Below are 27,474 nucleotides of genomic sequence, written 5' to 3' on the forward strand. Positions count from 1 at the left end.
TGTCATGTCACTGAAAGGAGGGTAATTTATTTCTTGCCTTTTTTCTTCTCTGTTAGGGACACTAAGAGACTACATCAGCTGCATGACCATCTTCCTTAGGATGAAGGTCCTTTCACACTTTGTGTACTGTAGCAAATTTGTAACAAACATGTGATCCCAAACAAGAGAATTTGTTAATTTCAATAATAAGCCACTCTGTTGGAGAATGTTTTAAAAATATAAAACTATAGAGATTATTTAGGGTTTGCAAATATTTTTTAAAGTCTGTAGCAAAACAAACAAATTATATAATAATAATATACATATTTATGTCTACTGTGCTGAAAAGTAATTCTTCTTGGCGCCAAAATAAACTGAAAAGCTCTGATTTATTCATGCACATTTTTGTCAGTTGGTTTGTTTGAAGACGCAGGTTTCAGATTATGAACCGCACAAGGATAGCCAAAGTTTGCTGTTGGCAGGGTAGAAGGTGAACTTCACAGTGTGTGCAGCACGTGTCTGGAAAGACAGTCTCTTCCAAAACTGATAGACAACCTGAAGTAACAGGCTTTGAGAGTGCTGGCACCATCACATAGTTTGTCAAAGCTGGCCAATAATGTGAGGTTATTGAATTTTGTGTGGCCCAAACGGAAATTATTTGGAGGCGTGTCTTTTTAATTATGCCTTTCAAAACTTCATCATCTTTTTGCTCAAGCAATCAAGAAAAAATAAAGGCTCCAAATTGCGAGTAAGTTTTTTAAAATTTCTTTCCTCCGAAACATGATGCAGACAACTTAAATATCATCATGGTTCTTACACTACCCAAAAAAGGAAAGCATCTTTCCGTGAAGACCTGCCCACCTTTATTTTGATGTTGGACTATTGGTATCAAATTAATTTTTCATTGTTGACCTGTCTGAAATTGACCTACTTTCAGATAATTAAAAGGTCCTGCAGGTTAACTGTCACCTCTGACTTGACTATCTGTTTCTTTTTATTTAACAAATATAATTTGGTTGACAGTGTTTGAGGTGCAGCCAGCAGGCTGAAACAGATCCAGATTTGCAGATATATTCTATCATCAACTTCTTGCATGCTAGCAGTTTTCATTTGCTGTCCTTCCTGGACTACATATAGGCAATGCTGTTATGAATCTATCTGTGGTGGATTAGGTCCTCCGAGAAGTATGTCACCATAAAGCTTTCTGAATGCATCATGCATTTTTATTGGTACCCACTTCCAAGTCATTACTGTACCACAGGCAATCTTCAATATAATTGCCTTCCTTAAAGTTGTTATATGCTGTCTCTTTTTTCAACTATGACAGTCAGGGGTGAGAAGGCAGCAGGATAAAAAGCTTCTGGTGACATTAAGATTCTTTCACGGAACCATTTAAACTAATTAATTTATTAAATAATACATGCTTGCAATAAAAATGAGTCTCTTGGAATTAGTCATAACTAGAAGCTGGCAAGCACTTTATGCTATCGACATACAATTAGCTGTTGAGTTTTAACAACAGGTCTTGGCAGGACTTATTACTGAGTTTGCAGTCTTTTTTGATTAATGTTATTAACATTTTTGCTTGCATGTCCTAATTGATCCATTTCTCCATATTTCATTATCCCTCCACCTCAAAAAAAACAACAAAACAAAAAAAAGAGTAGGTCCTAAAATCGTCACTTTAGTGAAATTGCCACAGGCTTTGAGTATTTAACAGAACATGACTGTACTGTCCTGGGTCAAACAGGAGACTTCAAAAAAATTGTAGAATCATAGAATGGTAGGGGTTGGAAGGGACCTCCAGAGATCATCTGTCAAAGCAGGATCACCTAGGGCAGGCCACACAGGAATACAACCAGGAAGATTTTGAAAGTCTCCAAAGAAAGAGACCCCACAACCTCTCTGAGTAACCTATTCCAGTGCTCCATCACCCTCATAGTAAAGACGTTTCTCCTCATGTTGAGGTAAAAATTCCTGCATTCCAGCTTATACCCACTGTTCCTTGTCCTATAACTGGGCACCATCAAAATGACACTTTCACCTTCATTATGACACCCACACTCTCAGATATTTGTAGACACTAATAAAATACTCTCTTAGGCTCCTCTTCTGAAGACCAAACAGTCCCAGTTCTTTCAATCTTTCTTCACAGAAAAGATATCCAGGTCCCTTAATGACCCTTGTGGCTCTCCACTGGACTCTCTCCAGTAGATCACTGTCTCTCTTGAACTCGGGAGCCCAAAAGTTGATACAGTGTTCTAGGTGTTCACTTTCTGGCTTCCCACAAGCTCTAAATATGATGAGGCACATGTGCCTATAGTCCAGTGCTATTTTCATTCGTTCAGGTACTGAGTCAGCTGTTTAGGTGCTTGCACAATGTAGCTTTCATAGGCACAGTGATGAAGAGTCTTAAGGTTTTGCAAGAAAGACAAAGCTGCTGCATTGCCTGTGACCAGAGAGAACCTCTCATAAAGGAATTAAAAATCTTTTCTTACACAGACATCAAGATTCCAATCTTTGTATGTATGAAGATGCAACTCATCCACTAGTAGCTTCTCTTCTTATCATAGCAAGTTTGATTGGGAATTTAAGAAAGACTACACAGCAGAGATCTATGGAGTACTTGGTTTAGGCAATTTCCACAGCCATTTCAGCAATCAATATTTAATTTTATCTCTGTGTTTATTCATTGTAGCCCTCTTCTATTCACATGCTCATAAGATTATAAATTGTACATACTGATAAAAACATTAAATTTTAATTACTAAAAAAAAAATCTGTATGTTTGGTCTTCTGAAACTTAGCTTTATTACTTGGCAAGTGTCCTCAGTAGGCAGCTTTCAGTTTCAACTAAATGCTTCATTCAATCAATTCCAATATTTGCTTTTTTGCTTTATATGTCACAAAGCAATAGAGATTACTGATTAAACATTAAAGAAATGTGTAGTAGTTCCTAGTGACCTGAACAGATAAAAGAGCCTATTTCTGCTTTCCTCTTGGAAGCCATTGGATTGCTGCAGGGAGACCTTTGTAACCCTCTGGAGGCAACAGCCCAGCCGGTGTCAAGTGGCTTTACCAAAATTTGCTGCATCCTGGCCCTGTCTTTGCAGTTGGCATGGACATCAGTGAAAGGGGTAAAAGCTGATCCAGAAATCCCCAGAAACCTGAACTAGATGTGCTCCAGCTTTTGTTTATAGAATAAAAACAAATTATACCTACTGCTTTCTTGCCAAGAGGGAAGTTGAAGTTAAAACAATGAAAGATATCTGGAGGAAAACATGCTTCTTACAACCTATTCCACAAAAAATGAAAACCCACTTTGGGTCTTGATACCAAATCCACCAAACAATGGGTAAAAGGAGCTTACGATGAGAAACTCAGTCTACAGCAAGAACATGTAGCCATTCCCAGCCATGTCAAGGAGATGTAGCATTTAAGTCTATAAACTTGTCTGTTAATGCTGTGAATGCTGGGGGAGGATTAAAGGAAACAAGTAGAGGTATGTCAGCATGCTGTCCTCCCTGTGGTGCCCAGCACAGACCCTCTATGGGTCATATCAGTAACAGGCCAGTTGCTTACAGACTTCCAGAACTGCGTACTGTGTAAATTCTACACACCATCTCTGCTGACCTGTGTCTCTCAGAAGCCTAGCCTCAGCATGCTGCCTCTTCCCTGGTTACAAATTGTTTGAAAGAAGCCTAATTTCATTATCTTAATTTCCAACTCATGAAAAGTCTCTTGCCATACATTCAAGCATCACTACTCTGGTGTCACTGTCTTGTACAGAGGACACACAGGAAGAAGGCCCCACTGCTACAAAAGTAGAAACCAAGTCAACTTTGGTATTGACACCGTAATTGAAGACTTTTCCTCTAACCTATTGCAAATCAGCTGAGACCTCTGTGGCTATCCAGAGTATCTGCACTTTATTCTGCACTGCACCTTTTAACTCCAGCAAGGATATTATCTGCTCGGTATGAACTAATCAAGAAAATGAATTTGTTCCCATCTATATACTTGTTCACAGTTAGACTGAAACAACACAGGGACACTGATACAAAGCACAAACCCAGTAATGTTTGAAGAGAATAAACGTTTAAGAGTTCTGTTTATCTCTGCTAGTAAAATTCATTCTGAAATCCTTCCAAGTTTGCACTCTACAGGATATTTATTTAAAAGGAAAGGGAAGGAAAGCAATAGACCTAAGTGGAAATCCATCAAAAAGAGTCATTCCTCTGCCAGGTGCAATAGAAAGGAAGATAAGACAAATAATAACGGTGTTGAAGCAGAGTGCTGTTTAAGTTGATGGATGAGAAGAGCTCACAGAGACTGTGGGGGAAAGATGTTGGGAATGGTGTTAGACAAAATAAATCTATACATCCTTGTTTCACCAAACATGGCTGTTCCAAGTGGCACAGTCCATCACTGTGTCTTGTGCTGTTTATGGTGGGTTTTTTTACTTTGAATATGAAGTAACAGCACATTTTAAATGTGTGTGGGAAGCACTGTACATACGCAGATAGCTGAGGTATTGTTATCTGAGAAACTTTAGGTCCTGATTGGCCCACTGTAACTTATACATCACTGAGAACTACCTGTCAATAGAGATGGTATTCATCAAGCTGGTCACAACACTGTTCACTGAACATATTAAATTCATTTGGAATAGTGTAATACATTAGGACATGGGTAAGTGGAGGTAATTGCAAGGAAATGTCTGTGCCTTGAGACTGCTGAGGAATCTGGAGAGAAGAAAGGGAAATTAATTTGTGGTGCTGTGAGGTGAACAATCAATTCTAGCATTGAAAAATGTTGCCCTTCATTTATTTGTTGGTTGGGGTTTTTGGGGGGGGGGATTTTTTGCTGTTGTTGTTTTGGGGTTTGGTTTTCTTTTTTAATTATGACAAAGGCAACATTTTCTGATGACTGTGAATCCAATCAGTAACTGGATAAAGTGTCCAAGTTCAAACACAAACTCTTAAGCAAATTTGAGATTTTTTCCTTAGATTGAATATGCACTTTTCACCTCTGCACTATAAAGCATTATAAAACACTGAGCAAAGTTCAGGAATTAAAAAAAGCATTATAAGAATTACTGAGGAACAGAAAGGCATAGTAATTTGTCAAAGGCAATCCAACAAGTGCCGTAGTCACTTCTCCAGCAGTATATCCACTGAACCGTTCTGAGACTGTGTGGCTTTCTTCCCCATTTTAACATTTACTTAAAGATTCAGAATTGCCAGACAAGTTGTACTTGTGGCATTACCTACATGACTGTTGCATTACCTCTCCTTAGAGAGCAATGGCACATCTTCTGAGGTACTGGAACATTTCCAGAGAAGGGCAACAAAGCTGGTAAAGGGCCTGAAGCACAAGCCCTATGAGGAGAGGCTGAGAAAGCTGGGGTTGTTTAGCCTTGAAAAGAGGAGGCTCAGGGGTGACCTGATTGCAGTCTACAACTACCTGAAGGGAGGCTGTAGCCAGGTGAAGGTTGGTCTCTTCTCCCAGACAACCAGCAATAGAACAAGGGGAAACAGTCTCAAGTTGTGCCAGGGCAGGTATTGGCTTGATATTAGGAGGAAGTTCTTCACAGAAAGAGTGATTTGCCATTGGGATAGGCTGCCCAGGGAGGTGGTCGAGTCAACCATCCCTGAAGGTCTTCAAGAAAAGACTGGATGAGGCACTTAGTGCCATGGTCTAGTTGATTGGACAGGGCTGGGTGATAGGTTGGACTGGATGGTCTTGGATGTCACTTCCAACCTGGATGATTCTATGATTCTATGATACCGAAGTCAAACACACAGAAGACCTTAACCTTTGAGAAGAGAAATTGCATTTCTATTGTCAGGACGTCTTAAGGCAGTTTGATCTCAAGGACAGACACGTTAGATCATTATGAATGCCTCTGTACCCAGACTCCACTTCCAAAGAGCATTTAAAAAGGGTGATAGAGATTGGCTAGTCACTTCAAGAGCAGTAGATGATGGGAAGGTGGAGAATGATGTTGGTAAACACTGTTACTTCTTTAACTGTGATGGTTTGGGTGTTCTCCACCCCCACACACTTTAGAAGTTACCCAGACTAGTCTCAGTCAGCTCTGGGAATATAAATGAAGCTATTTATTTACAGCTGGCACAATATACAAGCAAATATTTACAGTATATACAGAAATATACAAGGTAAAAGGTAATACAGAAAACACAACTCCCCTCCCAGAAACCTGAGTCCCCAGGAGGGGCTCTCAACCACCCCTGCACCTTCCCCCTGCCCCTCTCAACCTTACCCCAGTCCTAAAGAAGCATAGAGGTTCAGCCAAGAGGTTAAGAAGCAAAGGTGAGTGGAAGGTGAGGTTAGGGAGATGCAGTTCAGTCAGAAGCTCAAGGCAGAGTGCGAAAATGGCGAGAGTGTTATCTAATGTTTACATTCTTCTTCAGCAAGACTCTGAGGGAAGGAGACATCACCATTGTTTTCCTTTCACAGCCTATGATCTAGTTCTTCTCATCAAAACATTCTAGTTAGCTTCAAACTAGCACATTAACTCATTATGCCTGTTACCTAGTGACTACTTCTGCTGACCCATGCACATAGCATATACTAGAAAAGTGAGAAAATATAGGTAATTTCTTTTATCACATATACCAGAAGTCCAGTCTTCTTTCCAGAAAGGATTTCATAATATTACCATAAAGTTTAGATTATATAATAATTTTATTTACATCCAACTGCACGACTTCAGATTGGAGGAAAGCTTGCTTTTGAGAAAAATTATTGCAGAATCATCATTCACACTAGTCTGACTGTACTAGAATTTTCTTGAAGAGGAAATTTGAAAGAAAGGTTTGCTGAGGATTTTGATGGAAATTTTAACCAACTGACAGTAATTTTCTATTGCAATAATTTAATAAATAAATTTATTTTAACTGTTTTATTCCTCTAGCATGTAAGACTACATGAACTTTTCTCTTCATCATCACTGATGTCTTGCAAAATTGTTGTATTGGACATTAATAATTGGTTATGAATTCTGAGTACTAATTTCTATATGAATACTATTTTTTATTATTAATATTAAAAAACAGGAAAATTCCCTGAGGTTCTTTAGATTTTTGGTCGACAAGAAGCAATTGCATCGAATTAAACAGTTTAAACAATTAGAACTTGGAAAACAATAATGCGAGAACAGGAAAAATTCTAACTAATGCCTGTGGAGTCTGGGCATTCACTCCAGTATATACTCAGGACGCCTTTGGTCTCTGAGTATGTCTCCTGTATGAAAGATGCTTTTAAACTCACAATGATCTTGGAGTAAAATACAAGTATTTCAGGCAGAGGAAGAAGGAGATGCTGCTAAGCTGGCTGGTGTGAGCTGCATATACATGGCCACCTGTTAAAGAGCCACAAATTAGGAGAGACTTCTTACAGACAAAGGCACAGTGCAGAAAGGTTAGTGTAGAAAGGCTACACACAGAAAGCCTGAAGTAGAAAGGCAAATGTAGAAAGACACGGTTTCTAAATCAACCCCCTTTATATACTTGATTTGAAAGTCAATGTGGCCAATAGGCACTACCACCATTGTTCTGGCCAATGAACTCAAAACTTCCGTGCCTCCTTTGACTACGTAGGCATGTTGAGGGCAGCACAAGACACCTGACAGAGGTGCTAAGCCCCCTAGTCCTCAAGGCTTTGCTGGGGCAAAACTCTTATTGTTTACTCATCTACTCACTCCCAGACCCCAGCACGACAGGAGAAGGACAGCAAGGGTTAAACCTGCCTGGCAGGATTTATGCCCTACCAGGACATTAAAGTTTCTTTCAAATGTTCATGCTCAGTCTCTGCTCTGCAATGCAAGACAATGGCAGGTAGTTTAAAACATCCCAGATATAGCTCTTCTAGCCAGTGCTGGATCAGCATGAGAATAAGGAAGAGGAAGAAGTAGCTTTTTTATCCCTTCCAGTGCTCCATGATTCTAAGCTACTCTCACTCATCTCCAGGCAACTGTGAGCCATGCCCAGCTGATCTGAGCCCAGTGATCTGTTCCTGCAATTATGCAAAAGAATAGCCACAGTGATGACTTTGTCAGATTCCCATACTGGCCTTTGATGCATTTATTATGGACTTCCAAAGGGAAGGGATTAGAATGGAGTGCAAAGTCTTCAGCAGTACAGGTTATAGTTAGGAATCTAACTATACACAGTCGGTAGGTGACTCTAAAACCCATTCCCAAGTACCAGAAAACCCAGGAGTTCTGGATTTCAGACGAGGCAGATACTGCTATTAACGTTTTTTTGCTCCCTTAGCCTTCAGTGGCACCTAGTGGAAAAGAAGCAACTTAGAAGAAGGAACAGTTTAGAAGGGAAAATGCAACTACTCGATCCTTTTCTGTCTCCACCAAACAAGCTTTTTCCAAGTTGTCTAAATGAACAAGGATGTGGAGTGGCTACATGGACAAAAGAACAAGCTGCTGGTGTGGTGCAAACTGGCCTGTTGTGAGAATGGGCTACCTTTCAAAATAAGTTCGAAAGTCAGCATTGACAAATGCAGCATACTGAAAAATCTAGCAATGCTGAAAAAGCAGACAGGGGGCAAAAGTGGTGGGGAAGGATGGATTTGACCTGCGCAACAACAGAGATCAATTCATGTTTCTTCTTGGAAGTATATACAAGGTCTTGGACCTATTTACCAGTGCAGACACTGCATCATTTCTAACCATTTACATGCCACTGGGGGCAGTTCAAAAAAAAGGAGGGGCTGTTTTGTAGGTTTGGTTTATGGCATTTTTTCATTGGGTTTTTTTCCCCACACACCTTTTCTGACTGTGCCTAACTCTCTGGAGTTCTGTGCCACATTTCTATACTACCAGAGGCTCTTTTTAAAAATGTTCATCGTTGCTTCAGCCACTCTTCAGGGATGGGACTTTGTCCTTTCACTTGTCTTTAAGTTTCTGGGGCTCTCTTCTCTACTCCCTCATCCGAGATATTGGCATTCCTGACAACCTTTTGAATTTGGCATTTACAGTCAGGTCTTCTGCAATTACCTGACATGGAGAAAAAGTCACAGCCTCTTTCAGAGAAGTATTTCTTGGGCTTATAGCTTGCATGCCTTACACACTATACTGAGAAATTTACCCTGTAAAGTTTGTCTAAAAGTTGTCCATACTGTCAGTTCTATGCTGCCTTCCCCATGGCTGCTATCAGTTGTGTTTATATATAGCTACCTTTTCTATTTTTTCCTTGAAATAAATGTGAAGCTTCACTGACGGCAAAGGGAATTAAGCACTTGGCTTAAACCAATATTCTAAATATTAGTGAAGTTGTGATGATTCTGGGGTGTTGTTTGGTCGGTTTGGTTTTCTGGTGGGCAAATCACTTCATAGCTTTGCTTGGATGTTTGATGAGTACTTGTAGGTGTTAACACAAAGTTCTTAAATTAATGCTTCTCTCTGTACCTAGACACATGCTCTTTCTGTGCATCATGCTTTCACTGCCTTTCTGTGAAACACTTACTATGAGATTTCTGGGCTCCACTTCCCTAATTTTCATATTGATGCATTCAATTTTTATTTATACTCTCACGCCTGAACAGCTGAACCATGCCAGGTAAAACAGACAAGCGAGTTTTTTTTCTCCTGCTTCAGCTGCACAAACACTGCATTTTTTATCTTGTGAAAGCAAAACATGCTACTCACTTCTGTGCTCACATATCTTTGACAGAATTTTCAAGCAAACAACTTGTTGAGTGCTAAAATACATGACAGACTTTTAAAAGCTCTATTTTTTTGTCTGTCCTGTGGTTTTAATATTTTCTTACGTATTTGTTTTGATTCTTCTCCAAATTCAAAGTGTAATGGCTTGGGCACGTGGTAACTGCTGTGTAGATGGATTGTTCATTTGTTCCACACTTTCAGCCCTTTCATTAAGTTTGGTATGTATTCACTCAATGGTACTGCAGCCAAATGGTACTGTATTCACTCAATGGTACTGCAGCCAAAAAAATATCTAGACAGGCAATTTATCAATAGTTGCAGATCCATTCTATGGAGCTACCACAATCCCAGAAGGACAGGTTAGCTCTGCCTGAGTACATTTAGTCCTTAAGATGCCAAATACTAGAGTCTACTAGAGCCTACTTTTAATACTAATGCTGTGATATGGCTCATATTAACTGCTTCACTTGTAACTCACAATATAATAAAGCAGAGATTATTAAGAGCACCTTGATTGCTAGAAAATTACACTACCACAAAACTGATGGAAATAGTGAATCTGAGTCCAAACATCAGCTTTCTAGGGCAAGTTAATGTTCCAAATGTTAGTGCTTAATAGTAGGCTCCTGTCATGAAATTTAAGCAGTCAAATGCATGATTTCACATATATGTTTGAGCACGAATTCAGAAGCTGACATTGTGGTTTGAGAATCCAACTTAAGCACAGCATAAGACATACGAATGAAAACAAAATATAAATAATAGGACAGAATATAGTTAGTAGAAATTGATGAATAAGCTGTCTTGCTGTCTTTCTTATTGTGATCACGACAGTTGGAAAGGATATTGCTGAATTGCTTTTGTACATTCTAAATTGCAGATATGAGAAATAAGCTTTGGTTAGATATATAATTTTGTATTTAATTGTGTTATGAACCCCTAAGTATTCTATGTGATAAGGGATCTTTTGTTGTTTTGTTGGTTTTTTCCTTTCTTTTTTTTCAGTTGTTCATCTACACCCATCTAGGTGGTGTCATAAATGCAAATTGTTCTGAATATCAGATGTTTTGTTCCATTATCAGGTCATAACAAGATCACCATAGAAAGAAGGGAGCCTTATCTTTCTCAATGCTGTACTTCCCATTTCCCAGATGTCTGGTCCAGTATAATGTTCTGCAAACTGATCCTGGATGGAGGGGTGAAGGGAGTGGAAGTGGGTTTTTTTGGGTTTTGTTTAAGTTGGATTAATTATTGATCAAACTCACTACGGCTGCATGAATGTGCATTAGTGAGAGCTGCCTGGGAGGAAGAATAACTTTCTTCAGCAGCAGTGGGTTATAAATTGGCTTGAAGTTTATAGTACTATTTTATTTAAAGTGATATGCAGAGAGGACCTGTAAAAAACCCAGTTTTTACTTCTTGTTTTATACTGGGACAATATAAATGAGGTCGTTTATCTGCTAGCCTAAGCTGCTAGGTCTCAGGAAGTCCTGCAGCACCCATACATTTGTGGACATGCCATATGCATGTTAGTGAGAAAAGGAGGACTAAGGAGAAAGTGGGACCCTTCCAGAAGGGAAATGGAGAGCTGGTGACAAAGGATATGCAACAGGAGGGCAAGGAAGGTGATTCTCCCCCTTTATTCTCCTCTCATCAGATCCCATCCTCAGTACTGTGTGCAATTCTGGAGCCCCCAACACTTGAGTACTGTGTGCAATTCTGGAGCCCTCCTCTGGACAGGCAAGTCCAGAGGAGGGCCACAAAGGTGCTCAGAGGGCTGGAGTATCTCTGCTATGAAGACAGGCTACAAGAGTGGGGGCTCTTCAGCCTGGAGAAGAGAAGGCTTCTAGGAGACCTCAGAGTGGACTTCCAGTATCTCAACAGGACCTACAGGAAGGCTGGGGAGGGACTATTTTGCAAGGTCTTGCAAAGACAGGATAAGAAGTAATGGGTTTAAACCAGAAGAGGGGAGATTCAGACTAGATGTTAGGAAAGGGTTCTTTATGGTGTGTCGTGGAGGGGCGTAGGCAGAGAGGAGAAATTAATTGGCACGAGAAAATATTCTATAAATATATATATTTATTAAACTCAATATTCTGAACTCTTGCCACCCCCAACCACTGTATATTAATATTAAAATGGATTCTACACAGTTATGAAAACATTCAAGGATTAATATCTACAGTAACTTGTTAATAACTAGCAAACAGTTCAAACTATAAACAGAGAGAGGAGTTTTCCCCGCAATGGATGCAAGCTCTGCCTTTGTGCTGCTGGCTTCTTCTGGATGCTCTGTCCAGGGATATGTAGGCAGGATCTCAGGTTCAGGAGTTGGATGTCATGCAGTCTCAGCGTCATGGAGGGCCCAGCTCCTGTATTTTTAATTACTGCACAAAAGACAGTCACAGAAGATAGATAGTGTGGCACAAATATGCAAATTGTAAAATTCCTCAGGTCAGCAACTTTGGGCCTTTAAGCAAAAGAAGCAAAAACTGTAGTATGAAGAGGTCATGTTCTATAGAAATCTGCCAAGAAATTTCCAGAAGGGATGATTGTAGCAAGCTTATTTAAATGCCATGTGCACTGTTTTATTATTGCATGGGTGAAATGAAAATTGAATTTACTCCGTGAAACCAGAATGAGGCAATGACCTTGTACATTACAGACGCATGTGGCTAGGAAGCTGATGATATAATTAAGTCATATTGCACTCTTGGATTTGATAGGCTGGAGCTGAATGAGCTTTCTTTGGCTCTCCAAGCAGTAGCTTGATTCCTCTATGCCTGAGATTTTGTTTGTGTCTTTATTTAATTAATTACTTCTTTTCTTTTTACTGTGTCGTGGAGGAGTACTCTGCCACCTATGCCAATTGTGGCGGAAGGGAGAAATTAATTGGTGTGAGATAATATTCTATAAAAAACATATATTTATTAAGCTCAATATTCTGAACTCTTGCCACCCCCAACCACTGTATTTTAATATTAAATGGATCTTACACAGTCATGAAAGACATTCTAGGATTAATATCCAACCATAACTCATTAATAACTACCAAACAGTTCAAACTATAAACAGAGACAGGTGCTTCCCCACAGCTTAGTGTCGCTTGGGGTCTATACACTATTTGCCCAGCAGGTGGGCTGAAAGCTCTTTCTGCTCTATGGCAGAAGGCAATAGAAATTACAGAGGCATTAAAGCATTTACTTACAAATTCTTATTAATTATCAATCACCCTCTGGGGCTACATCACAGCCTGTGCCAGCGTCCAAACTTGAGGGGAGCTTTGCCCGTGGACTCTGAGGCTGGAATCCTCCTGGCTTGAGGGGGAAGGAGAATCTTCCCGGTTTCTGGGGAAAATGACAGTCTCTGACCTTGATCTCCTGGCGACAGATGCAATCTCTGCCCTTGTCTCCTGGCTTCTTCCGGATGCTCTGTCCAGGGAGTGGCAGGACCTTAGATGCAGGAGTACGATGCCGTGCAGTCTGAGCACGGTCTCACGCTGGCCAGTAGGCTGATTGCATGCAGACAATTGGGGTCTGCTTCCTGGTAACTCGGCTGCAGTGGAGCTTACCAGACAATGATAAGGCAGCGGGCATACAATAGGGTGCACGGCTGCTCGGGAGTCTGAGCTCCATAGGTAAAGGCAGGCAATACAGGATCTGGTCCTGGCAACTCACCACAGTGGTGTGCAAGTGTGCACAGCTGGCAGGGAAGCTATGTGAGATACTGTCTCCTAATAACAGTGCTGGTGAGTCTAAGCCTAATAATGAGCGAGTGAGCCCGAACGTGAGTGATCGGGGGAGTCCTGGGCACGTTGTTTACCTGTGTGCCCCCATTTATCAAATGTGGCCTGAGATTAATGGCCCTTTGGATTCCATGATGACCAATCAGGTTTTGGCAGTCAGCCAAACAATACCATAGTAGGCAAAAGCCACAGGCCAGGACTTTCCAAATATGGTAAACACACAGGCCTAGCACCCAGCAAGCATGAGCTTAGACAAACATGTTTACACAATCAGGGGTCCTGGGCAGGCCAGACTTTATGGCACCAGGCCTGTTGTGCCCCTTTGTGCTTGTTTAGCCATTTAATGTGTTTACCTCTGGTTTGGGCAGAAAAACATGTCCAGGCAAGGCAGAAACAAGCCTATTTTTAGGCCTACAGGCCCTCCATGACATGCTGTCATCGCTACTATTGTTGTCCAATCATGTACTTGTAGGACTAAAAGACAAGAAACTCATTAATGAAGATCTTTGTCAATTTAGCATAGATTCAAGGACAAGTTGCAAAGTGTTTACAAGAAATACCTACACTTCAGAGTATTATACCAGGTGTCTGGGCCCACTGGAAGTCATGCAGAGACAAACATCAGACATACTCATGCCTTCTGAAAAATTGAGAAACACTGTTGTAGCACTTCATTGTTACCTTTTTTCCCTTTCATCTCTCAATTTCATTCCATTTTCTTATCTTCGCTATATTTCTGTTCTCTCCATTAAGACTATTTTTTAATCTTTTCCTTTTATTCCCTTTTTTTCTTTACTTATGCCTCTTATCAGCTCTGACTTTGTAATACTCACAGTTAACAAATGTCACTTAAGCAATTGCTTTATCCTATTCATCTGCAGAACTCCTTTTCTATAGGGACAAGTATTGAATTACCCAAGTACCATGCTTGCTTGGTTATAAAATAAGGCACAGGCACAACCACATATGGTTTTTTTCCTCTTTTCTCACAGCTACTGGAGTTCAGCTCTAGGTTGTCCAAGGCAGAGTTCATCGGTGGCTGCAAATTCTGCAGTCCTTGTGTCTATGTCTTGTCTTCCTCACATTCTGGTCTCATCTGCCTTTGCAGCTACCCTTCCACTCTATTTCAGAGTTCTTGTGTACATAGTTTTCTCCTGCAGTTCGACACTGTCATTACTCAGTTTTTGTTATCTTCTCTCTGCAGCCTCCTACCTCCTGTTTATGATCTCAGTCTTTTCCCAATTTCTCTTCATTCTTACACTGGTCTTGCAAGCTACCTTGCTACTGTTGTATTTCTCTTGGGCATGGCCTGGACACCACTGAGGGAGGATTTTTGCCCTCTACTCAGCGTTCACCCCAGCATAGTCATGAACAGGGGCTGGAATCTGGGCTCAAGACTCAAATTCTAATGACTTTCTGCAGTCTTGATGGAGAAAGAAGGTAAAGTAAAAGGAGTGAGGTTAGAACCACAGCTCTGAATTGCTGAGTCCTGCAGAGACTCTGCCACAGAGCTTCCTTCTTTCTTGTGAAAGAAAATAATATATTGAGGAGAAAATCCTATTCTGTGCTTGCACAGGAAGGAGCATTTCACTGCAGACAGACTCTCTGTGCTCTGAGCAAGTTTTGACTGTGTCTCTGCACAGAGTGACTTTTTTCAAAGTCTCTAACCAAATGTGGAAGAAATTTCCTTGGAGCTGTAAGATTCTTACCATTGACATATGCAGGAGAGTAAAGGAAGAAAAAGGGAAGCAGTCCTGAATTTCAAGTGTCATCTTCAAAATACCTCTCTATGAAATGGTTGTTCAGGGCATATTTACAATGCGCAAACCAAGTCTTTTTTTCCTTCTTGTCTTCTGAAGTAGCCAGGCTATTTTTTTTCCCACACTTTAAAAAAAAAAAATATTCACCAACTCTCCCTCCTTCCTTGGGGTTAGCTGAGATTTGGAAAAAGATGCATGTGGAGATGATGGGATGTCTGACTACCATTGTACCTCCATGAGCTTTATAAAGTAGAGTCTGGTCAGTTAGTGCTGTTTCTCAATGCCCGTAGATGAAATGCCAGATGACTAAAATTACCTTCCTACCTGCAATGCCTGATGACAAGGTAACCAGTTTTGTCCAAAATGGCAACAGGGAATTTCCTGAATGCTCTTCACTCAAAAAGACCACAGGAGTGACATGTAATAGGAACTCTGAGGTCTTTGCAGAGCAAAATTGACTCCTAATCTACAAAGTCTGGAACCCAGACTTTTATTATTTGATCTGATAATTTTTTTCTCTGCTGAATGACGATGTTGCCTTCATGTAACCATGTTCAAAGTAAAAAGAGGATTAGGGAAAAGCAGCCCATTGCTTTCCTAACACATGCACACATATTACTCCCTCAGAGGGGTATTTTTTGCCATCTGATGAGAGGAGTATTTTCAGTCATGGGGGCATGTAGAAAGTGAAATGTTCTCAAGGCAAAGCACAAGATAAACTAACTTGTATGTAGCTTCCATTCCAAAGGTGACTATGTCCTACCATTTGGCAGTGCAGAATCTTTGCTATTAATCACACTCTGCTGCTGCTGGAAGCATGTGAAGGAGGGTGGGAAATATGGTGGGTTTGTTTCGTTGTCTCAGTTCTAATATAAATTCCCAGGGACTCAATTATATTTGATAGAACAATAACAATTTATAGAAGGATGTCAGCATGGTGATAACTTATTTACTGATAGTACTTACACATTCATCTTTTTTGCTTAATAAGACTTCTGAAAGCTTTTAACTCTCTCACCTCTGGCTGTCAGTAGCGACCACCAAGAGAATTCATTGTTGTTAGGCTTTGTTTGCTTGTGTGTTTTTATTGCAGCAATGACTGTGCAAATCTATGTAGATTAACTGAAGGATAGGATGTTGTAAACAGTACTCCAGGTCATCCTCAGGCAGCTGAAAGAAGCAACTCAACACAGAGAAACTCAGCCTAAGGAAGCCTACCCAGCACCCGTGAGCGATGTCAGAGCAATGTCAGAGCAATCCTGCAGGCGACGTCAGAGCAATCATGTAAACCTAGCCCTACCTAGCCGGGGGGCCAACCAGGCCCCCCGGCCTTTGAATCCCCTCCACCATTCACCCAGTGATGCACCACAGAGCACTCACCGGTGATGATCCGAGGAGGATCCTTCTGCCCAATTGGGCAAAGTTAGGGCTTGCTTTTCCTGGGGCCACTTATAAAGGGGAGTGGGTAGGGGGGGGCTAAGTGGCGACACCTGGGGTGGGAGGAGACTCCAACAAGACTCAGACTGAAAAGGGGAGTGGGTAAGGAGGGCAAATTGGTGACACCTGGGGTGGGAGAAGACTCCAACAAAAACCAGGTGTTATGAGTTTGGGGGAAAAAAGGGGGGGGGAAATGCATTGTGTAGGTGAAAAAGAGGTGGATATGGTGGATAAGGGAGGGGAATGGAGAGGAAATGGAGATGAGAACAGGAAGGTGGAATGGTCTATTTACAGTCATCTTGAATGTTAAATTGCATAGCAAGTGATCTGTGAATCTGGGCAGTCCTGTTTTCCTTGTATTTCTTTTCCTTTGCCTTTCTCACATTTGTCAGCTTAGCTTATTTTTTTTTACAGACTGGATAAAGAGAAATATTTTTGCTTGGTGTTTTTGGAGATCAGGTTGAAGTATGTGACAAAATTATATACAAATCATTACTGAATAGAAGTCAGCAGTAAGATTTTGTAACATTTCATCATGAACAACAGTTTGCAAATTATGCAGAGACATCTACCAGGAAGCCAGAAACATGCTCTGATTTCAGCTTGGAGAAGAGAAGACTCCCCAGAGACTTAATAGTAACCTTCCAGTACCTAAAGGTGGCCAACAAGAAGGCTGAAGAGGGACTGTTTACAAAGGCCCGAAGTGGCAGGATGAAGGGCAGTGGTTTTAAACTAGAGAAGAGATTTAGGTTGGATGTTAGAAGAAAGATCTTTATCGTGGAGGTAGGTGAGCGCTGGAACAGGCTGCCCAAGGTGATAGTTGAGGCCCCATTGTTGGAGATAGTCAAGGCCAGGCTCATCAGGGCTCTGGGCAAACTGAATCAGTGCAGGATGTCTATTGCTGGTTGCTGGTGAGTAAATACTTGAATGCCTCTGTAATTTCTATTACCTCTGCCATAAAGCAGAAAACAGCTTTCAGCTCCCCCTTGCTGGGCAAATAGTATATGACCCCAAGCGGCATTAAGACACAGGGAAAACTCTCTCTGTTAATAATTTCAATGTTGGTAGTTATTAATAAGTTTCTGTAGATATATATTCCCATAATGTCTTCATAACCATGTAAGAACGAATATTAATATTAAAATTCAGTGGTTGGGGGTGGCGAGAGTTGACATACTGGAAGTTAATAAATATATATTTTTATAAATATCCTCTCACATTAATTAATTTCTCCCCTCTGCCACAACTGACGTAGGGGGCATTATTCCCCTCTGTGACACTCGGCACAGTCTGAAGCTGTCTAGCAGGCCAATCACATGCAGACAATTCAGAGTCTGCTTCCTAGTAACTCGGTGGCAATGGCTCTTACCAGACAGTAATAAGGCAGCGGGCGTGCAAGGTGTGCACGGCTGCTTGGGAGTCTGGACTCCGTAGATAGAGGCAGACAATACAGGATCTGGTCCTGATAACACAGTGGTGTGCAAGTGTGCACAGCTGGCTGGGAGACTATGGGGCTTCACATATACATAGGCAGGCTTAAGTGGGCTCTGCAAGTAAGTACGCCAGCAGGGGAGTCTGAGTAATCGGGAGAGTCCGAGCATGTTGGTTACCTGTGTACCCCTATTTATTAAATGTGGCCTGAGATTTATGGCCCTTTGGCCACTAGAATGACCAATCAGGTTGGCAGTCAGCCAAACCTTACCATAAGGTAAGGCAGTCAGACCACACCTTGAGTACTGTGTTCAGTTCTGGGCCCCCCAGTTTAGGAGGAACATCAAAATACTTGAGCGTGCGTCCAGAGAGGGGTGACGAGGCTGGTGAGAGGCCTTGAGCATAAGCCCTACGAGGAGAGGCTGAGGGAGCTGGGAGTGTTTAGCCTGGAGATGAGGAGGCTCAGGGGCGACCTTATTGCTGTCTACAACTACCTGAAGGGTGGTTGTGGCCAGGAGGAGGTTGCTCTCTTCTCTCAGGTGGCCAGCGCCAGAACGAGAGGACACAGCCTCAGGCTGCGCCAGGGGAGATTTAGGCTGGAGGTGAGGAGAAAGTTCTTCACTGAGAGAGTCATTGGACACTGGAATGGGCTGCCCAGGGAGGTGGTGGAGTCGCCATCCCTGGGGCTGTTCAAGGCAGGATTGGACGTGGCACTTGGTGCCATGGTCTAGCCTTGAGCTCTGTGGTAAAGGGTTGGACTTGATGATTTGTGAGGTCTCTTCCAATCCTAATAATACCGTGATACTGTGATAATAGGCAAATGCCACAGGCCTGCACTTTCTCCCAATATGGTGAATCACGTGGGCTTACACCAGGCAAGGCACGAGCTGGGCGTGTGGGGGCTTACACAACATGTTTACAAACAGGGTTCCTGGCAGGCCAGACTTCATGGCACCAGGTCTGTTGTGCCCCTTTTATCCATTTAATGGGTTTACCTCTGGTTTGAGCAGAAAAACATGTCCAGGCAGGGCAAGGCATAAATAAGCCTATTTTCGGGCCTTCAGGCCCTCCACGACATGGTGAGGGTAGTGAGACACTGGCACAGGTTCCCCAGGGAGGTTGTGGATGCTCCCTCTCTGGAAGTGTTCAAGGCCAGGTTGGATGAGACCTTAAGCAACCTGCTCTAGGTGGGAGGTATCCCTGCCTATGGTGGGTGGTTGGAACTGGATGATCTTTGAGGTCACTTCCAATCTAAACTATTCTATGATTCTATATATAAAAATACATAAGGAAACAAGGAAAATAAGGAAAAAACATCAAAAAGTGTCCAAAACAGCGTAAACTGGAATATCATGGAATATCTCTTTGGAGATATTCAAAAGCCACCTGGGAAATTGATTCTAGGTGCCTCTGTTTGAACAGGGGTGTTGGACAAGATGAGTGCATGGAGATCCCTCCTAACCTGAGGCATTCCAGGGTTAGAATCATAGAATCAACCAGGTTGGAAGAGACCTCCAAGATCATCCAGTCCAACCTATCACCCAGCCCTAACCAATCAACTAGACCATGGCACTAAGTGCCTCATCCAGTCTTTTCTTGAAGACCCCCAGGGACGGTGCCTCCACCACCTCCCTGGGCAGCCCGTTCCAATGGGAAATCACTCTCTCTGTGAAGAACCTCTTCCTAATATCCAGCCTATACCTACTCTGGCACAACTTGAGACTGGGTCCCCTTGTTCTATTGCTGGTTACCTGGGAGAAGAGGCCACTCCCCACCTGGCTACAATGCCCTTCAGGTAGTTGTAGACAGGTTCTGTGGTTGTACATAGTAATCAGCCTCTCTATCACCCAAACCAGAGAAGGCTGCTTTACAGGTGATAAGAAAACATGTCAAATACAGAGGATCAAATTTGGGACCCATCAAAATAAGAACACCTCCTGCTAAGTTGTACTCGGTAGACTATGACTGACACCTTCACTGTATTTCAGTGCATGCACTGACTTGTTTTCTGTATTGGATTTTAAATGAAAACCTACATTTCCTGAGACCTCAGATCTCCTAATAAATAATCCATCTTATGGAATGCTTCGAAATGCATCGTATTTTCATGTGAATATCAAATTATATTTTCTGTTTTTCTACTGAGTGATTTCATTCCTCCAGCACAGTCACCATTTTCACTAATATACTCTGCATTTGCTGTATCTTTTCCTTTCTGTTTCCTTCCATTAAATGTTAACAGTATAATGAAAGCTGCAAACAGGTTAGTTTCGTATCTGCTCACCTTTAATTTTAAAACAAGACATTGTAATTTCTTTCTCACTTTTGGGCTTTGTATTATCCTCTAATAACTATACTGTATGTGGAATTTATTATAGAAAACATTTTTATACCCTGATAATATTGCCTGAGGAATGAACAGTACATAAAGTACTTGGCAGGTAAAAAGATATGTCTGTTTGCAGTTCCATTTAGTATATTTCCAGGACAACAGAAGCATTTTGGATTTTTTGTTTTATTTTAAATAACCAAAATATTTTTTATTCTCTTGCTTTCTTAGAGAACACTGAAGTCATGCTTGAACCAGTCTAAATTTCTTTCAATTGTCACTACTACTAGAATCTCTACTCTTAAATCAGACAGGAGATACTTCTTTCTACTCATTGACAATAAGAAGCAATATTAAGGAAGCTTTATGGGGTCTCCAGATCCCAGTACTGCACACAAGCAATTTAGAAGCTTTGGTTTTGTAAAAGTTCAGTTCCCAGCCTGAATTCTCCCACAGAGGGGATGATCCTAGTGCAGCCTACATAACAGGGAAACAGCAGTCCAGCTCTTGTACATTGCAAATTGAAGAAAGAAGCACCTTTAATTTCATGTAGGGTCTATTCAGCTCTACTTTTTATTCAATTTAAATGTGTTTGGTTTAACATGCATCTCTTGGGGACCTTTCATTATGTGAGCAGCTGTAGAAGTTAGTGCAATCATAACAGAGATGAGAGCAAAAAAACTGTAACAATGGCAGAGTAACTGGTAGAAATACTGCTTGGTGTCTTCTGTAGTCAGCTCAGACTTAACTACTATGAAACCTTCCTTTCATAACCTTTTCCAAAAAACCCATAAAGGACAAAATTAGTTACAAAACTAGAGTGATTCAGCAGATGAAGGTCCCACCTATCAAAACAATGTACATCTGTCCAGGATTTCTATGTCTACCTCTCTCAAATAGCTGCAGAATAGTCAACTGCTATTTTTAAACTTTGTCATCAGCTAAGGGAAAAATAAAAATACACAGCTGGAACACTGTGTATGCGTCACCAAATAGAAAAGCTTGTTCTCAAAGAGCATTTGGAAATACATTTTGCAAATTTTCTTTCCATTATGTGTAATAGCCTCTTTGTTGTTCTCTGTCTGCTGAAGAACTGGTTATTCTCCAGGGACCTGATCCTAGCAGAGACTGGTACTCCTTAAGTAGCATGAATAGGTGTCACTGGAGGCACTGACATCTAGAGCTGCTCTCTTCCAAGGATTCAGAGTGTCACAGGGTGAGCCCTGAGCTGGAGGTCCATGAGTCAGTGCTGAGTATTAATGTCTTTTCTTATTAGCAGCACAGAAGAATAAAACAAGAGATGTAGCACTGTCTTGTATTGTGTGTCTGTATTCATGAGTATCTGAAGATAAAGGACAATTTTAAAACTGAAGTGGTCAAGAAAAAGTACTTAAGAATAGTCCTCTGTAGAGACACAGTGCTTCTGTGCTAGAGTTAGTACCTTGACACTGCAGAACATACACCAAATGTGAGGAAAAAAATGTATTAGCTATTTCTGTAGGAAGAAAAGACTGGATGAGTCAATTAGTGCCATGGTCTAGTTGATTGGATAAGGCTGGGTGATAGGTTGGACTGGATGATCTTGCAGGTCTCTTCCTGGTTGATTGTGTGATTCTATGATTCTATGAATGACAGTAGGCAGTTCTTCTCTACCAGCATCAGAGCAGGTAAGACATGATGCACTGCACTAGCACCGGTGATTTGTTCAGCTTAGTAACCTGGTTCAGATCCTTTCTTCTGCAACATCTTACTACAGTCAGTAAATGAGACACATTTTTGCTTGTGACAGATGATATATGTTAAGTGAGGTTGCTAGCTGGGACTTCAGACAAGTAGGTCCATGGGCAGAAAGAGGCATAGCTGAGCTGGAGAACAGCACTGTCCCCAAAATGGCTTCGGAAGGAGCTTAAAGAGCAGTGCTGAGCTTACACTGAGCTGAGCATGGGAAGAAAACACATGTAAGGCTGGTTAGGGTCAGTAAAACTTCTTGTGCCCTCAGGCCCTTAAAGGGAAACTGATAAAGAACAAGCTTGTTATCAAATTATATTTGTCACCCTTGAGATCTTGATGCTATACTGTAATAGCATCCAGCTATAGTGTTGCTGTGTAATGATGAAAAAAGTGCTAATTGCCTGCTTATAATGAGGCAGTAGCACAAATGTGTTGAAGCAAATCTACAAACTGGCTCAGTGGACAGCCTCTAATTGTGGTGAAAGATGTAAATTCAATACTCACATCAAGGGATGTAGTCATGCACATGGCAAAGTAAATGAGCATTGGGTAACTATTGACCATTCCTATGTTTAATGCCAGGGGAAATACCAGGATGGAGAGGAAGGGTGGCTGACGGTGCATATGCCTGATGTTAACCTGTACCTGGCCTGAACCCAAACACACAGGCAGCTTTGACCAGCAATTTCCGATCCAGTTCACAAGAGCACTTAATCAGCTAAGCAAATATGAATAAAATTTGCATTGAGAATTTAAAAACTCCTTAAAAGCCACAGATGCATTTTTTGTGGTCTCATTTACTGAGGTAGACTTAAGAATCCACATGCATCTTTTCCAGAGCTGTAAAGCAGAGATGATGATGTTTATCCTTTTCCTGATGCATGCCTCCCACAGCCTCACTGCCTGTCTTGCATCATCAGACAATCAGAGACAGTCATTCACTGTATTTGTATGTATACATACACAAAAAATGTATATATAAAGAGAGAAAGGGCATGAAGTCAGTGCTGCAATCTGTCTGCTGTGGAAATAAACACTATAATTTTATTATGAGGGTGAGGGTTTTAGTATTTATATGTGTATTAATAATAAAACATATGCACATACTGTCATTTGATCTTACAGTGCCTTAGATCTCATTTATGCCTATCTGTGGGAAGGGAAGGCAAATCCTTTCATTAAGGAGAAAGAATTTGCAGCAGGACATGGAGGACAGATTCCTCCTTCTACACTATGAATTCAGAAACCTTTACTCTCTTTCAAAATTGAAGAAATGAACAGTTTGGAAGTGGTTTGGTTTTTAACCTGAGCAGTAGAAAAGGTTAACTTCTCTGCATACCTAGTGGAATCATAGCCCATCATGTAACTAAAGGCCTGTTTAACATGATGTGTAAACTACCTCTGGAAGATGCTCAGCAATGCCACAACTTGTCACGCTTATAAGAATAAAGTAAAACTTACAGTCCAGCAGGGGACGTCCTCAAGCTTTGTAGGTGCCTTTATTGCAGCATAACAAAGTGGATCATATAGATATCTTAAAATAGAAGATTCCACTTAGGGAAGTATTGTATTAGGCAAATATTTTTGCAGATTGTAGTGACTGTGTGTAATAATTGTCACTTCCATTTTACCAGAATTCCTCATCCAATATTTTTCATACTATATTTTGAGTGCATGTGCTTATTTCTTAAGAACACTCCTCTGCAGTTGAAAGCAGACCTGTGAGACTTTCACCAGGGTGTGTGACACAGACAACACAATAGCACTTGGCAAATTTCACTTCCTTGCCCTGGAAAATTCCTAGTCTAAGGTGAACCTCGGTATCTAGGAATAGTCTTGTACTGAAGTCTGTCAAGGGGCACAAATACTAAGCTTATCTGGAGCACTGTGAATTCCAAACCACAGCACACTGCTGGTACTAGCCGCCGTAGACCTGGAGGCAGAAGACCTGCAAGGATGGTGTCTTACATCTGTATTGCAACTGTCCTTATCAAAAAGAGAGGTTCTCTTGTAAAAAGCTGAGTTTGATGGGGAATGGACACAGGAGGACATTTATGTGGTAGAGCCCCTTCCTGTGAAGCATGAAAGCCCAAGCAGATTAGTATTTCAGGCAGAGAAATATGCACAGCAGTACATCTCTGCCCTGGATAGGAAACTCCAACAACTGCTCGCTCTTGCCGTATTTTCTGGATACTCCATGAGAGTAAGCAAAGCAGCAAACAAAACAAAACAAATAAACTGAAATCAGTCAGTTCATTCTCATTCCACTGATGTAGAAAGCTGCTTAATAAGAAAGTAGACATGGAGTAAAATCACTGTACTGCACTATAATGCTTCTTTATCATAACTCAGCTAAATGCCAGCTAAATGGCATTGTTGTTCTGACTCAAAACAAAGCATATTCATCTGAAACATGCCAAAGCAGGCTGCTCCATATGTATTTGTGATTGAGAAGTATATTTACAACCCCCAATTTAATTGAATTTGAATAATTCTATCTATTCTTTCTATTGCCATTATCCTCTCTTTCTAGAGATATTTCCACTGAGCATCAGTTTTCAGACACAGACATATGTATGATTTAGCCATAAAGGACTTACAAAAACATGTGGATATTACAAAATTTCACTATTTAGGCTCAAAAAAAATCAGAGTTAAGGCAACATTTTTAGAAGTTTGCAAAATTAAAAAATGCATTAAGATATGCCTACTTCTATCTACAGTCAATCCAGTTTCGGGCATGGGGCACAAAATGGTTGCAAGATAGGTTGAAAAGCAGGGCTTTTTTTCCTTACTCTAAAAAATTTTGTTAGATGCTTACCATAGAAAGCTAGGGACAGTGCCTTCTTTTGAGGAACAAGTTACTGCCCGCTGCAGCATGAGTAAGCATTTGTGTCCCAGCTATGACTTGGTTTACGTGCCTTATGTAGATGTGCTTGGGGATGTGCGCATTCAAGGACTTACAAAGTCCTCTGCTTGTAAAGTTACAGAGTATATAACCTTGAAATAAACAGTGTTTAGGGAATATAACAAAAAGCTCCAGTGAGAATGTGTCCTCTAGTAACAGAACAGGGAACATACAGAGCCAACTCTGCCTTCACCAACCCACTGGCTGGCAGATATTGTGGGCTGCAGAATAAGGCATAGTGGCTTTGCTCAAGGAATAACGCTGCTGTCTGAACAGACTGGGCCAGAAGGCATCCTACCTCACTCCCTGGTCCCTGCTGAGAAGAGCACAGCTCTCAATCATCCATTTACCACACATAATCATGTTAGTGTCTGAACTAGCCAACCCATCTTACCCAGTTCTGGTAAGAAATTCAGGTTAGAATTATACCATGTTCCTCTGAAGATTGACTTTTCTCATTAGCATTTGAATATATATGTGATATTTTTCACGCCTGAAATTAAGCAAGTATGTCATATTTCTTGTGCTTGTGAATAGAAGCAATTCTCCTTACTTATTCATTTCTCTTTTTAAGTTTTTTCTTCCTTTTCTGTTCACATCTATGGGAATGTGACAATTTAGTGACACAAATTGAGACATTAGAACAGTAGAAAACAATAATTCAAAAACTCATTAAAATGACTCAGCTCCAAGCAGGTCTGGTAGTCATGAGAAGTACAAAACAAATGAAGAGAGAAATGTTGTTAAAACTGAAGAAATCAGAATCATGCTACTTTCTGTTTTACCAACATTTCACAAAGATCAATCCCTCTCTAGCTCAGGTTTCATCTGTTTATAATAATCACCACAGCCAAAAAACCCAATTTTTCAAACTTTTCTTCCTGTCTCCTTCAATACTGTAAGGTAATCCCTTTTTAAAACCTTCTGTGTTTACCACCCCACTATGATCAGAGAGGATGAATGCAAAGAGATCATGGAGGCCTGCTGCTTTTACTGTTAATCATATTTAAATAAAAGTTTTTTGGGTTGTAGGGTGAGGTTTTGTTTGTATTTTTTTCCCCTGTTTAGTGTAAAGACAACAGTTTTGGAGATCAAATCAATTTTTCTAGCTAGATTTATGCTGAGGGTACAAAGATCCATGTATGAGTTCTCCATGCTGGATGCATGTGCTTGAAATTGCAGCAGAAATTAAGTTGTAATTATAATTATTTCACATTTCACTTAAAATGCCTCATATTTAATTTATTTCTTAAAGTGTCTCATCATTAAATTATTTTTTAAAGCTTATGTAGCCCTATTGGGATAAATTAAAAATTTCTTATTAATTTTAGTAGGAGCTGATTAAATATTTACTAAAATGCAGTTCTGACAAAGCTAATTAGAAAGGCTATTTTAAAAAGGATAGATGCTTATGAAATACTAAAATATCTAGAAGAAAACACTTTAAAACTGCATTTAATAATTACTTTGATTAAGAAAGTGCGGTTTCAAAATTAGTGTAAAACCTCTTGAATTCACCTAATCAATAAATTTCTCATGACCCCTGAGAAATTTATAAGCATTTTGACGTAATAGGAGGAAAATTAGAGAAGCTAAGGCCCAGTTAGAACTTAGGCTGGACACATCTGTGAAAGATAACAAAAAGCACTTTTATAAATTTATCAATGCTAAAAAGAAGGGCAAGAAGAGCCTCCACTCCTTACTGGACCCAGAGGGGAACACTATAACTGACAACGAGGAAAAGGCTGAGGTCCTGAATGCCTTCTTCGCCTCAGTTTTCAACAGTAAGGAGGGAGGAGTTCAGGGCAAGTGGCCTCTTGAACTGGGGGATGGGGTCGGGGAGCGGTGTGTTGCCTTGGAAATTCATGAGGAATTAGTTCAGGACCTGCTGAGCCATCTGGACACCCACAGGTCAATGGGACCAGAGGGGATCCATCCTAGGGTGCTGAGAGAGCTGGCAGCTGAGCTGGCCAAGCCACTCTCCATTTTCCAGCAGTCCTGGCTCACTGGAGAGGTCCCAGGAGACTGGAAAATGGCCAACGTGGTCCCCATCCACAAGAAGGGTCAGATGGAGGAACCCAGGAACTACAGACCTGTCAGCCTGACCTCAGTGCTAGGGAAACTGATGGAGCAGGTTATCATGGGGGCAATAACTGCGCACTTGAGGGATGGCAACCAGCAATAGACATCCTGCACTGATTCAGTTTGCCCAGAGCCCTGATGAGCCTGGCCTTGACTATCTCCAACAATGGGGCCTCAACTATCACCTTGGGCAGCCTGTTCCAGCGCTCACCTACCTCCACGATAAAGATCTTTCTTCTAACATCCAACCTAAATCTCTTCTCTAGTTTAAAACCACTGCCCTTCATCCTGCCACTTCAGGCCTTTGTAAACAGTCCCTCTTCAGCCTTCTTGTTGGCCACCTTTAGGTACTGGAAGGTTACTATT

General features: G+C 41.0%; 1 long non-coding RNA gene across 5 annotated transcripts; it reads right to left on the bottom strand.

Annotated features, from left to right (window-relative positions):
• Positions 1-11,744: 11,744 nt before the first annotated feature.
• LOC135181578 (uncharacterized) lies at positions 11,745-16,656 on the bottom strand. 5 transcript variants are annotated; one of them, XR_010304935.1, is made up of 5 exons: positions 16,571-16,656; positions 13,995-14,070; positions 13,784-13,904; positions 12,894-13,002; positions 11,745-12,072 (listed from the first exon to the last, which is right to left on the bottom strand). It is a non-coding gene; the product is annotated as an uncharacterized LOC135181578 (long non-coding RNA). The 5 variants fall into 5 exon arrangements; XR_010304932.1 differs by having other exon boundaries at positions 12,894-13,116; XR_010304933.1 differs by having other exon boundaries at positions 12,894-13,137.
• Positions 16,657-27,474: the final 10,818 nt, after the last annotated feature.

This window comes from Pogoniulus pusillus, chromosome 15, assembly GCF_015220805.1.
Source record: "Pogoniulus pusillus isolate bPogPus1 chromosome 15, bPogPus1.pri, whole genome shotgun sequence".
NCBI classification, from domain to species: Eukaryota; Metazoa; Chordata; class Aves; order Piciformes; family Lybiidae; genus Pogoniulus; species Pogoniulus pusillus.